General features: G+C 36.8%; 1 non-coding gene across 1 annotated transcript; it reads left to right on the top strand.

Moving 5' to 3' along the window:
• The first annotated feature begins 3,441 nt into the window (after positions 1-3,441).
• Positions 3,442-3,545, top strand: LOC112752236 (small nucleolar RNA R71). The gene has a single exon (XR_003176683.1). It is a non-coding gene; the product is annotated as a small nucleolar RNA R71 (small nucleolar RNA).
• Positions 3,546-14,589: the final 11,044 nt, after the last annotated feature.

Below are 14,589 nucleotides of genomic sequence, written 5' to 3'. Positions count from 1 at the left end.
TTTTTTTTTTTTGCTTTGGACCTCGACTTTAACCGCTCAGTCTCATGTTTTCACTTGACACCTTCACGCCACAAGCACATGGTTAGGGACAGCTTGGTTTAGCCGCTTAGGCCAGGATTTTATTCCTTTAGGCCCTCCTATCCACTGATGCTCAAAGCCTTGGATCCTTTTTATTACCCTTGCCTTTTGGTTTTAAGGGCTATTGGCTTTTTCTGCTTGCTTTTCTTTTTTTTTTTTCTTTCTTCTCTCTTTCTCTTTTTTTTCGCATATTACTTTTTTTTTCTACAAGCTTTGTATTCACTGCTTTTTCTTGCTTCAAGAATCATTTTTATGATTTTTCAGATTATCAATAACATTTCTCCTTTTTCACCATTCTTCAAGAGCCAACATATTTAACATTCTTAAACATCAAATTCAAAAGACATATGCACTGTTCAAGCATTCATTCAGAAAACAAAAAGTATTGTCACCACATCAAAATAATTAAAATAGTTTCAAAGATGAATTCGAAACCATGTACTTCTTGTTCTTTTGTTTTTAGAACATTTTTCATTTAAGAGAGGTGATGGATTCATATGACACTCATACCTTTAAGACATAGACACTTAAACACTAATGATCATATTGTAAAGACACAAACATAAATAAAACATAAAGCTCAAAAACTGAAAAACAAGAAAATAAGAACAAGGAGATTAAGGAAGGAGTCCACCTTAGTGAGGGTGGCGTCTTCCTCTTCTTGAAGAACCAATGGTGCTCTTGAGCTCCTCTATGTCTCTTCCTTGCCTTTGTTGCTCCTCCCTCATAGCTCTTTGATCTTCTCTAATCTCATGGAGGATGATGGAGTGCTCTTGGTGCTCCATCCTTAGTTGTCCCATGTTGGAACTTAATTCTCCTAGGGAAGTGTTGATTTGCTCCCAATAGTTCTGTGGAGGGAAGTGCATTCCTTGAGGCATTAGTGGTTATGGAAAAAAAAGCAATGCCTTTTCCACACCAAACTTAAAATGTTTACTCGTCCTCGAGCAAAAGAAGAAAGAAGGGATGAGAAGAAGAAGAGATGGAGGTGTGTTGATGGTTTGAATTTGAGTGGGTGGGTGTAGGTGGGTTGTATGATGGTTTTAGGGGAGTAATGGAGGTGATTGGTGGAGGTTATTTTGGGGAAGAATATTATGAAAAGGTGTGAAGAGGAGAGAAGAAGAGGTGGGGTAGATGGGGATCCTGTGGGGTCCACAGATCCAGAGGGGTCAAGGACTTAACATCCCTGCTCCATTGAGGCGTGCAAAAACGCCCTTGCTGTGCAATCCTGGCGATTAATGCCAGACTGCTGCCTGTTTCTGGCGTTAAACGCCAGCTCTATGCTTGTTTCTGGCGTTAAACGCCAGACAGATGCTTTTTTTGGCGTTTAACACCAGCTTTCTTCAGGGTGCAATCTTGGCATTTATACGCCAGACTGCTGCTTGTTTCTGGCGTTTAACGCCAGCTTCATGCTCTATTCTGGCATTAAACGCCAGCCAGATGCTCCTTACTGGCGTTTAAACGCCAGTGAGCTCCTCCTCTAGGGTGTGCTGTTTTCAATGCTATTTTTCATTCTGTTTTTTATTTTTCAGTAGTTTTTGGGACTCCACATGATCATCAACCTAAAAAAAACATAAAATAACAATGGAAAATAAATAGATATAATATTGGGTTGCCTCCCAACAAGTGCTTCTTTAATATCAATAGCTTGACAGTGAGCTCTCATGGAGCCTCACAGATGTTCAGAGCATTGTTGGGACCTCCCAACACCAAACTTAGAGTTTAAATGTGGGGGTTCAACACCAAACTTAGAGTTTGGTTGTGGCCTCCCAACACCAAACTTAGAGTTTGATTGTAGGGGCTTTGGTTGACTCTGCAGTGAGAGAAGCTTTTCATGCTTCCTCTCCATGGTTACAGAAGGAGAATCTTGAGTTTTAAACACAAGGTTGTCCTCATTCAGTTGAAGGACCAACTCTCCTCTGTCCACATCAATCACAGCTTTTGCTGTGGCTAGGAAGGGTCTTCCAAGGATGATGGATTCATCCTCATCCTTCCCAGTGTCTAGGATTATGAAATCAACAGGGATGTAAAAGCCTTCAGCCTTTACTAACACATCCTCTACTTCTCCATAAGCCTATTTTCTTGAGTTGTCTGCCATCTCTAATAAGATTCTGGCAGCTTGCACCTCACAGATCCCAAGTTTCTCCATTACAGAGAGTGGCATTAAGTTTATTCCTGACCCCAGGTCACACAGAGCCTTCTCAAAGGTCATAGTGCCTATGTTATAGGGTATTAAGAATTTACCAGGATCTTGCTTCTTTTGAGGTAATTTCTGCCTATCCAATGCATTCAGTTCATTGGTGAGTAAAGGAGGTTCATCTTCCCAAGTCTCATTACCAAATAATTTGGCATTCAACTTCATGATTGCACCAAGGTACTTGGCAACTTGCTCTTCAGTAACATCTTCATCTCTTCAGAAGAAAGATACTCATCAGAGCTCATGAAGGGCAGAAGGAGGTTCATTGGAATCTCTATGGTTTCTAGATGAGCCTCAGATTCCTTTGGTTCCTCTAAGGGAAACTCCTTATTGTTCACTGAACGTCCCAGGAGGTCTTCCTCACTAGGATTCACGTCCTCCTCCTCTTTTGTGGGTTCGGCCATTTTGGTTATATCAATGGCCTTGCACTCTCTCTTTGGATTCTCTTCTGTATTGCTTGGGAGAGTACTAGGAGGAGTTTCAGTGACCTTTTTACTCAATTGGCCTACTTGTGCCTCCAAATTTCTAATTGAGGGCCTTATTTCATTCATGAAACTCAAAGTGGCCTTAGATAGATCAGAGACTATATTTGCCAAGCTAGATGGATTCTGCTCAGAATTCTCTATCTGTTGCTGAGTAGATGATGGAAAAGATTTACTATTGTTAAACCTGTTTCTTCCACCATTATTAAAGCCTTGTTGAGGCTTTTGTTGATCCTTCCATGAGAAATTTGGATGATTTCTCCATGAGGGGTTATAGGCGTTTCCATAAGGTTCACCCATGTAATTTACCTCTGCTATTGCAGGGTTCTTAGGATCATAAGCTTCTTCTTCAGAAGATGCCTCTTGAGTACTGTTGGATGCAGCTTGCATCCATTCAGACTCTGAGAAATCATATTGACTTGCTGAGTCAATATTTTGTTCTGAGCCAATATGGCATTCATAGCATCAATTTCAAGAACTCCCTTCCTCTGAGGCGTCCCATTACTTACAGGATTCCTCTCAGAAGTGTACATGAACTGGTTGTTAGCAACCATGTCAATGAGTTCCTGAGCTTCTGCAGGCATTTTCTTTAGGTGAATGGATCCACCTGCAGAATGGTCTAGTGACATCTTTGATAACTCAGACAGACCATCATAGAATATATCCAGGATGGTCCATTCTGAAAGCATGTCAGATGGACACTTTTTGGTCAGTTACTTGTATCTCTCCCAAGCTTCATAGAAGGATTCACCTTCTTTCTGTCTGAAGGTTTGAACATCCACTCTAAGCTTACTAAGCTTTTGAGGAGGAAAGAACTTGGCTAAGAAAGCCGTGACCAACTTATCCCAAGAGTTCAGGCTATCTTTAGGTTGAGAGTCCAACCATATTCTAGCTCTGTCTCTTACAGCAAATGGGAAAAGCATGAGTCTGTAGACCTCGGGTTCGACCCCATTGGTCTTAACAGTATCATAATTCTGCAAGAATTCAGTTAAGAATTGAAAAGGATCTTCAGATGGAAGTCCATGAAACTTGCAGTTTTGTTGCATCAGAGAAACTAGTTGAGGTTTAAGCTCAAAATTGTTTGCTCCAATGGTAAGGATGGAGATGCTTCTTCCATGTAAATTGGAATTTGGTGCAGTAAAGTCACCAAGCATCTTCCTTGCATTGTTATTATTTTCGGTCATGTCTCCTTCTTTTTCGAAATTTTCTGTCAAATTTTCTCCAGAGAATTGTGCTTTGGCTTCCCTTAGCTTCCTCTTCAGAGTCCTTTTAGGTTCAGGATCAGCTTCAACAAGAATGTTCTTATCCTTGTTCCTGCTCATATGAAAAAGAAGAGAACACAAAAGAAAATATGGAATCCTCTATGTCACAGTATAGAGATTCCTTATGCAAGCATAAGAAGAGAAGAATATAAGAAGGAGAAGAGGAAAAATTCGAACACAGAGAAGGAGATGGGGTTCGAATTTTTGGGTGGAAGAGAAGTGTTAGTAGATGAATAAATAAATAGAAGGAGATGAGAAAGAGAAGAATTCGAAAAAATGAAATAAAAATATTTTAAAATTAAAGTTAAAATTCAAAAATTAAAATTAAAATTAAAATTAAATTGAAATTAAAACAATTAGTTAATTAAAATAGAAATTTGAAAAAGAGGAAAGGGATTTTCGAAAATTAGAGAGAGAGAGTTAGTTAGGTAGTTTTGAAAAAGATAAGAATCAAACAAAAAGTTAAGTGGTTAATTGAAAAAGATTTGAAAATCAAATTTGAAAAGATAATAAGTTAGAAAAGATTTTGAAATCAAATTTTGAAAGGGATGTGATTGAAATTTATTTTGAAAAAGATTTAAAAAAAAGAATTTTAAAAAGATTTGATTTTGAAAATTAAAGTTGATTACTTGACTAACAAGAAACAAAAGATATGATTTTAAAATTTAAAGATTGAACCTTTCTTATTAGGCAAGTAACAAACATAATAATTTTGAATCAATCACATTAATGGTTAGCATTAATTTTGAAAATATGAAATAGAATTAAGAAAAAGATTTTGAAAATCAATTTAAAAATTTTTCGAAAATATTAAGAAAAATGAAAAAGGTTTGATTTTTGAAAAAGATTTGAAAAAAAATAGGATTTTTAAATTGAAAATTTGATTTGACTCATAAGAAACAACTAGATTTTAAAAATTTTTTGAAAAAGTCAACTCAAATTTCGAAAATTTATGAGATAAAAAAAAGGGAAAGATATTTTTTTATTTTTGAATTTTTAATGAAGAAAGAGAAAAACACAAAAAAAGACTCAATGCATGAAAGTTTTGGATCCAAACAAATGATGCATGCAAGAACACTATGAATGTCAAGATGAACACCAAGAACACTTTGAAGATCAAGATGAACATCAAGAACTTATTTTTGAAAATTTTTAAGAAAAGAAAAACATGCAAGACACCAAACTAAGAAATTTTCAATGCTTAGACACCATGAATGCAAAAATGCATATGAAAAACAACAAAAGACATAAAACAAGAAAATATGAAGATCAAACAAGAAGACTGGCCAAGAACAACTTGAAGATCATGAAGAACATATGCATGAATTTTCGAAAACTCTTGAGAAAAACCAACACATGCAAGACACTAAACTTAAAAATTGACTCTAGACTCAAACAAGAAACATCAAAATATTTTTGGTTTTATGATTTTATTAAAAAAAAAATTTTGTATTTTTCGAAAATTAACTGGAAAAAAAAATTTGTATTTTTTTCGAAAATAAAAAAAATAAAATGCTTAAAAATAAAATAAAATTTACCTAATCTGAGCAACAAGATGAACCGTCAGTTGTCCAAACTCGAACAATCCCCGGCAACGGCGCCAAAAACTTGGTGCGCAGAAACTGTGATCATCAACAATGGCGCCAAAGACTTCGAGCTCTCAAACGTGAATCACACTTTGTCACAATTCCGCACAACTAACCAGCAATTGCACTGGGTCATCCAAGTAATAAACCTTACGTGAGTAAGGGTCGAGCCCACGGAGATTGTCGGCTTGAAGCAAGCTATGGTCACCTTGTAAATCTCAGTCAGGCGGATTCAAATGGTTATATTGAATTGATAATTAAAATATAAATAAACTATAAACTATGATAGAGATACTTATGTAATTCATTGGTGAGAATTTCAGATAAGTGTACAGAGATGCTTTCGTTCCTCTTGAACCTCTGCTTTCCTGCTGTCTTCATTCAATCATTCATACTCCTTTCTATGGCAAGCTGTATGTTAGGCATCACCGTTGTCAATGGCTACATCATGTCCTCTCAGTGAAAATGGTCCAATGCGCTGTCACTGCATGGCTAATCATCTGTCGGTTCTCGATCATACTAGAATAGGATTTACTATCCTTTTGCGTCTGTCACTACGCCCAGCACTCGCGAGTTTGAAACTTGTCACAGCCACCCCTTCCCAGATCCTACTCGGAATACCACAGACAAGGTTTAGACTTTCCGGATCTCAAGAATGGCCATCCATGGATTCTAACTTATACCACGAAGACTCTGATTAAGGAATCCCAGAGATACTCATTCAATCTAAGGTAGAACGGAAGTGGTTGTCAGGCACGCGTTCATAGGGAATGATGATGAGTGTCACGATCATCACATTCATATTGAGGTGCGAATGAATATCTTAGAATCGGAATAAGCTTGAATTGAATAGAAAAACAATAGTACTTTGTATTAATTCATGACGAACAGCAGAGCTCCACACCTTACTCTATGGTGTGTAGAAACTCTACCATTAAAAATACATAAGAACAAGGTCTAGGCATGGCCGAGAGGCTAGCCCTCCTAAACGTGATCAATATGATCCTAAGATGAACTAAAAATCATAAGATGTCTAATACAATAGTAAAAGGTCCTATTTATATCAGACTAGTTACTAGGTTTATAGAAAATAGTAAATGATGCAGAAATCCACTTTTGGGACCCACTTTGGTGTGTGCTTGGGCTGAGCTTGAAGCTTTCACGTGGACAGGTCTTCCTTGGAGTTAAACGCTAGTTTGTAACGTGTTTCTGGCGTTTAACTCTGCTTTGCAACCTGTTTCTGGCGTTTGACTTCAGAATTGGGCAAAAAGCTTTTGTGTCACTTAAACTCGGGCAAAGTATGAACTATTATATATTGCTGGAAAGCCCTGGATGTCTACTTTCCAACGCAATTGAGATCGTGCCATTTGAAGTTCTGTAGCTCCAGAAAATCCACTTTGAGTGCAGGGAGGTTAGAATCCAACAGCATCAGCAGTTCTTTGTCAGCCTCTGAATCAGATTTTTGCTCAGGTCCCTCAATTTCAGCCAGAAAATACCTGAAATCACAGAAAAATACACAAACTCATAGTAAAGTCTAGAAATATGATTTTTAATTAAAAACTAATAAAAATATAATAAAAACTAAGTAAATCATACTAAAAACATACTAAAAACAATGCCAAAAAGCGTATAAATTATCCGCTCATCAAAAGCAGCAGGGAATCTGGAATTCCCTAGCCTCTCAGGGCCAAGAGGTCCCACAGAAGCTCCACCTACCCCACCTTCTCCTACGTTCATATTTGCTCGAGGACGAGCAAAACTCTTAAGTTTGGTGTTGCAAAAGCTCTGCTTTGTGACTTCTACCACTCTTAAGTATAGAAGAAGATGATGGAGCAAACTAGAAACCATGCACATAAACTTGTGCAGTCGTCTCAACAGAGACAAAAGAGTGACATAGAAGAGATCAAGCATTACATTGGATCCCCAAGGAGGAGCACTGGCCACCATCATACAAGTGGATTCGTTCTTTTTTACCCCTTTCCTGTTATTTTTCTGTTTTCTATCTGTTTATCTGTTTTCTTGTCCTAGTTGCATGATCATTTGCATTGATGTCTTAAAAAGTTGTAAAATGTTCCATATATCTCTCACCTTGCTTAAATAAAAATTTTTTATCTGAAAAGAACTGAGAGATGCATGAATTTCAAGTTTAAAATAAGATTAGTTTAATTAGTTTGATGTGGTGTCATTTTCTTTTGTTTTCTGAATGTATGATTAAACAGTGCATATTTAAAGTTGAAATTTATGAATGTTGGCTCTTAAAAGAATAAGAAAAAAGGAAAAATATTATTGATAATCTAAAAAATCTGAAAATTGATTCTTGAAGTAAGAAAAAGCAGCAAAAAGAAAAAACATGTTGCAAAAAAAATTTTATATGCATGCAAGATAGAAAAAAAATGGCGAAAAAGAAAAAAATTAAAAAGCAGAAAAATCCATTACTGCCCAAAAATGCAGGAAAATGAGGTCAGATTGAAAAAGCCAGTAACCCTTTAAACCAAAATGCAATGGTAAAAAGACCCAAGACTTTGAGCATCAGTGGTTAGGAGGTCCCAAAGGAATAAAATCCTGGCCTAAGCGGCTAAACCAAGTTGTCCCTAACCATGTGCTTTTGGCGTGAAAGTGTCAAGTGAAAAGCTTAAGACTGGGCAGTTAAAGTCATTGTCCAAAGGCAAAAGAGTGTGCTTAAGAACTCTGGACACCTCTATCTGGGGACTCTAGCAAAGGTGAGTCACAATCCGAAAGGATTCACCCAGGTAAAGTGTCTGTGGCATGAATGTATCCGGTGGTAATACTGGAAAACAGAGTGCTTAGGGTCACGGCCAAGACTCAAAAACCTGTGTTCAAGAATCAAAATAATCTTAACTAAGAAAGTTAATAATATCATCTGGATTCTAAGTTCCTAAAGATGCCAACATCTCTGAGTTTCAATGAATAGTGAGATGTCAAAACTATTCAGAAGCAAAAAGCTACTAAGTCCCACTCATCTAATTTTAACTAAGCTTCATTTGAATTAAAAATTTATTGTATCTTAATTTTTTTTTATCCTACTATGTTTTTAGTTTCTTGGGGACAAGCAATGGTTTAAGTTTGGTGTTGTGATGAGCGAATATTTTATACGCTTTTTGACATCATTTTCATATAGTTTTTATTTAGTTTTGAGTAAGTTTTTATAGGTTTTAGTGTTAAATTCACATTTTTGGATTCTACTATGAGTTTTTGTGTTTTTGGAAAATTTCAGATATTTTCTGGCTGAAATTGAGGAGCTGGAGCAAAAGTCTGATTCAGAGACAGAGAAAGCACTGCAGATGTTGTCCAAATCTGCCTGCCTGCATTCGGAAGAGCTTTTCTAGAGCCATAGAAGCCAAATGGAGCGTTCTCAATGGCTATGGAAAGCTGACTTCCGGAGCTTTCCAGTAATATATAAAAGTCTATACTTTGCTTCGGATTAGAAGGCCCAAAACTGGTGTCCAAGGCCAGCTTCCTGCTCCCCTTCCAGACATCTAGCGCCCAAAGAGTAGAGCCCAACGTCCAAAGGCCCAGAGAGGACCCCCTAGCTGGCATTCCACATCCCAGAGACCTCATAGCACGTGAATCTCATTAAAGCTCAGCCCAAACACTCACCAAGTGGGCCTCAGAAGTGGATTTTAGCACTAAATAGACTGTTTTACCCTTACTAGTCATTTGTTTAGTATTTAAGGGATTCTATTCATATAATTCAAAAGAAAACAAATATTCTCCGATCTAGGAGATAATCATCAACATTTTATCATCTTCTTCAGGACTCTCTGATTCAGGAGAGTACCCTTACGTTTTCCACCATTGTTTTTATTTTCAGTATGAGTTTCTAAACCCCCTAGGTTAAGAGGAGGAGCCCTGCTGAGTCCTATGAATTAATTAAAGTACGATTTCTTCTTCTTCAATCCATGTCTGATCTATCTCTAAGATATATATCTCGATCTTCATCGTGATGAACAGGACGATCTGACAAATTGGCTCTGTTCATCACATTAAGACGAACGTGCCTGACAAACACCTGCGTCTACTTGGGTTCGTGTGAATACTTGGCCAGAAAGAACGAGCCAACTGCTATGGATTTACATCTCTCAGACGGTTAATCCACGATTTCATTGGAGACTTCTTGAGACATCAGTTCAGCCTATCTCCGGGGAGATTAAGGTCTCTTTGGTATAAGCTAGATCCAGCGTTCTCTGATCTGAAAGATTCTACCTTGTCTGTGGAGTTTTGAGTAGGATCGCCAAGAGAATGGATTGCTATGCGCTTCATCCTCCATTGGATTGAATACCAAGGGCCCTGGCATTCATTCTGTAGCAGAGGAGATCAAAGACCATTGGCGTGGCTTTGATCACTTACAGCCTGCCATAGAAGAAGATCATTCACAAGCAAAGAAGACGGTAGTACTAGATTTATTTCAGAAAGACAAAGCAACTCTAACTCTCAACTCTATTCCATTCATATAATTCCTAATAGGTAACTTCTTAATAGCTAATTTACACCTACTTCTGATCCGCCTGACTAAGACCTACAAGACAACCATAAGCTTGCTTCAAGCCACAATCCTCGTGGGATCGACCCTGACTCGCTCAGGTATTACTTGGACGACCCAGTGCGCTTGCTGGTACTGCTGCTGTTGTACGAAATAGTGTGGATTTTGCGTACATGCGCACCACCACATTAAGTGCATGTTGCAATAAGGAGAATGGAGAAGCAGATGCCATCTCCTTAGCAAACTTGATGCTTCCACAGCATTCAAGCAAGTCACGCTCTTCCATAGTAATCCAGGTTGAGAATTTTCTGCAAGGTCATGCGAGTAGTGATAATGATATGTCGTTACCTTGCTCAGATAGGATTGTTATTTTGTGTGACCTAAATAGTAAGAAGTTCATCATGATTAAAAAGCCTAATTAGTCAATTTTTTTTATAATTAACGCAATTAATCATATTCATATAAACAAATAAAAGATTGAAAAGTCACTAGATAGGACTTTTCAGAAGGATATAATTTTGCCTATGAAGTTTCCTAAGTTCTTTGCTAGTTGGTTTAGTTACTAATTAAAGGATCATATTAATTTAGGGGTTAATTATGTACTTGTTCATACCCTGGGTCGAGCTCTCCGACCCGGGATTGTTTGGCGACAAGTCGACCGACCTCTTCAGGTCAGGACTATCCGACCTCTTCTCAAAGAGCTCGGCCAAATCACCAGGAAAGCCCGAAAGGGGCCCAAACAGAGGAACTCGACCCAAACCTAAAGGCAGTCCAAGCCTATAGAGATAAGGGCGGTTCCCTTGAAGATAAGATGACTTCACTCAAAGATAAGATAAGATAAAATAACTATCTTATCTCCAGAAAGGTCACTCCACACTACTATAAATACACTGGAGCACCCAGGTATAACTCATACTCTGATTCTACAAAATACCTGCTTAATACCCTTGCTAACTTAAGCATCGGAGTCCTTTGCAGGTACCACCACCCTCCGGTGACAAAGGATCAGCAGCATTGCAAATCCAACTAGTCGGACGCGACTGCTTCGGCCACCACCCACAAGTCGGACACGCCACCACGATCAGTACAGAAGATCTCGTCCGAGATCGACCTACAGTTTCAGGTAACCCACGGAACAGTACTCAAGTTATAAATTAACTCCAACAATTAACTCACCAAATAATATAGCATTTACTCTAGCATTTAACTATTTAACTCCAAAAACTAACTCACACAAAAGTAATGTATACACACACAATTGTAATCATTTTACATTTTGTTAAATAAGTTATTTTATTTACATTGAACCCAAATATCTCTTGAAAGGTCCTCCTAGATCAAAATCTACTCTTAGTGTTCTCTCCAAATTCTCAAAGTCTAGAAAGACAGGAGCATGCATAAATAGAAAAAAAGAATGAATCGCCATTTTTCATTTTCAATAACTGTTACAAAAGAATCCTGAGAATATTTAAAACACATGAAAATCTTTGCAAAACATAAAAATCATTAATTCTCATTCACTTTGCAAACCCCAATTCAAATCTTGCTCCCTATCAAAAGGAGTTAAACTATACTAACATACAATTTTTGCATAAAGAAGTAGCCATCAAAACTAAGAGTTAAAGATGAAATTCAAAACATAATTGAAATCTGATGATAAACTTTTGCTGCTTGACGAATTAGTTTATAAATTGGTTTCTCAAGTCTTATGAAACGTAATTTAAATAAGCACAATGTATGGCTTTTCTTTCTTTAACATCGAAATGAATTTAATTAATACTTAGTAATTAAATTAGTTACTATTCCAATTAATTATAGTTAGTAGTTTCTAAAACTAGTTAGAGCTATTCTGTTAAACATAAACATGTACTATTTTTATAATTTTAACATTCATTCTCAATTGAATCATTCTTTTTCCATCACCGAAGTCTCTAAACTAATTCATATTATGGAATTAAGCACTGTAATTGCATTTGGCCAGAAAGAACACGGGCAAAAAAATGTGCATAGTAAAAATAGAAAGAAACAGTAAAATTGAACGTATATGATTTGGTCTCTTTGGTTACACTACAATCTGATTTTTATATACCAGTAATGAACAATACAACCACACTAAGAAACTACTGTTTAATCAAGAAGAGGAAATTAATAACTTTAGCTAGTTAATAATCATAGGTAGTGTGAAAATTATAAATCATCAACAACATCTAGAATCAGATAATTAGATACCTTATTAATTTTTCAGTGGCAGTACTGGGAACGAGGGAGAGGATACCAACGATCAAGAAACCAACGATCAAGAAACTGGGAAAGCCTGGACCCTGATAAATTGAATTTATATGAGGTTAGGGTTTAAATTTGGAAAAGGTATAAACTGCATAAAAATATTTTGAAAGAACTGAAGGAAAACACCAAATTAAGAACGGAATTTAGAGGTGGACATCGTTTGATTTCGCCACGGTGATCATTGGGTCTGTGGCAATTGAGAGAGCCCATCTTAAGTTGGCCACATACAAACAAGTACGTCAGAAAGCTCCACAAAATTTGGTTACCGAGATGCAAGATGTTGCAAGTGGTTACCACGGTCATAGAGATTTGCCACTGCTTCTCGTTCATGAGTATCTTCCGGTTGGTAACTGATGAGAGGAACTTTTGCATGGTCTAGAAATTTACGGATAAATCCTCGTTGCAAGTATAGTTTCTAAACCTTCAAAAATCCTTTTATACAAACGTTTTGGTTGTCACAAGTAATAAACCCCTTTTGAAATTGATAACCGAGTATTCAAACCTCGGGTCGTCTTCTCAAGGAATTGCAGGGAAGTATGTTCTTATTATTGGTTATGAAGATTGTAAATTGGGGGTTTTGGAAGTAAGGAGGGAATATGTTATATGACAAGTAAAATAAAATAATAATAATAATAATAATAATAATAATAATAATAATAATAATAATAATAATAATAATAATAATAATATATCTTGGCAAGGTATGAGAAATTGGAAGTCCAGACTTAGTTATCCTTATCAATAACAATGAAAGTCGAATCTTAATTCCACTTGGTCAACCTTTACTAAAATAAAGGAAAGTCAAGGGACTAATTAGTTTGATCTTCGAATCCTATTTATTTCCTAAGAAAAGGTTGGGATTATTGAAGCTCAATTCAATTAGCAAAGATAACAGTTATCAATTATGCTGTTGAGTTGGATAACTCCTGAGTTACTAATTTCTTAACCAAAACCAAAAGGGGAAAAGTAAATCTACTGGAATAAGAATGCCTTCAGATAGGAAGCAATAATCATGTAAATAAAAGAAAGCAATATTAAACTGAAATACCTCAAATTGCATTAACAAAAGAACTTAAATCTGACATAGACATTCATAAATTAAATTGGAAAAATAAATAAAAGAACATTGAACCTGGATTGAGAGTCACTCATAAAACTAAGAGAAGTCCTAAATCCTAATCCTAAGAGAGAGGAGAGAACCTCTCTCTCTAAAAACTACATCTACTCCTAAAATTGTGAATTTTGAAAGCTTATTCATGAATAGATGCATGCTCCCACTTTATAGCCTCTAATCTGTGTTTTCTGGGCCACAAACTGGGTCGAAAACAGCCCAGAATTCGCTGGTTGCGAATTCAAACACGCTGATTTTTGTCACTGCGACGCGTCCGCATGGAGCATGCGGTCGCGTCGCCTAGCATCAGGGAAACTATGGCATATTATATATCAAATCGAAGCCCCGGACGTTAACTTTCCAACGCAACTGGAACCGCGTCGTTTGGACCTTTGTAGCTAAAGTTATAGCCGTTTGAGTGCAGAGAGGTCAGGTTGGACAGCTTAGCAATTTCTCCAACTTCTTGTATTTCTTCCATTTTTGCATGCTTCCTTTCCATCCTCTGAGCTATTCCTGCCCTATAATCTCTGAAAACACTTAACGCAGAGGATTAATAATTAGCAATTTAAAGGCCAAAGAAGCATGTTTTCAATTAAAGCACATAGTTAGGAAGGCAAATGTAAAACCATGCAAATAATATGAATAAGTGGGTAAAGAGTAGATAAAAACCACTCAATTGAGCACAAGATAAACCATAAAATAGTGGTTTATCAACCTCCCCACACTTAAACAATAGCATGTCCTCATGCTAAGCTCAAGAGAAGCTATAAAGATGAAGAGGAGTAGTAGAATGTATGAAATGCAACCTATCTATATGAATGAAACTACATGCAAAATGATTCTACCTACTTAGTTAAAAGTAAACAAATCCTTCAAGAAGAAATATGAACTGGATTTCACTAATTCAAATCATAAAAATGAAGTACAAATAGACTTGCAAGAAGAAAATAGCTCATGAAAGCAGGGAACAAGGAATTGAGCATCGAACCCTCACTGGTAGTGTATACACTTTAATCACTCAAGTGTTTAAGGTTCGATTCTCTCAATTCTCTACTAACCTTGCTTTCTAAGGCTTGCTCTTCATCTAAC

This window comes from Arachis hypogaea, chromosome 15, assembly GCF_003086295.3.
Source record: "Arachis hypogaea cultivar Tifrunner chromosome 15, arahy.Tifrunner.gnm2.J5K5, whole genome shotgun sequence".
In the NCBI taxonomy this organism is placed as follows: Eukaryota; Viridiplantae; Streptophyta; class Magnoliopsida; order Fabales; family Fabaceae; genus Arachis; species Arachis hypogaea.
Note: the sequence above shows the minus strand (reverse complement) of the source record. Positions and strands in the feature narration are given on the sequence as shown.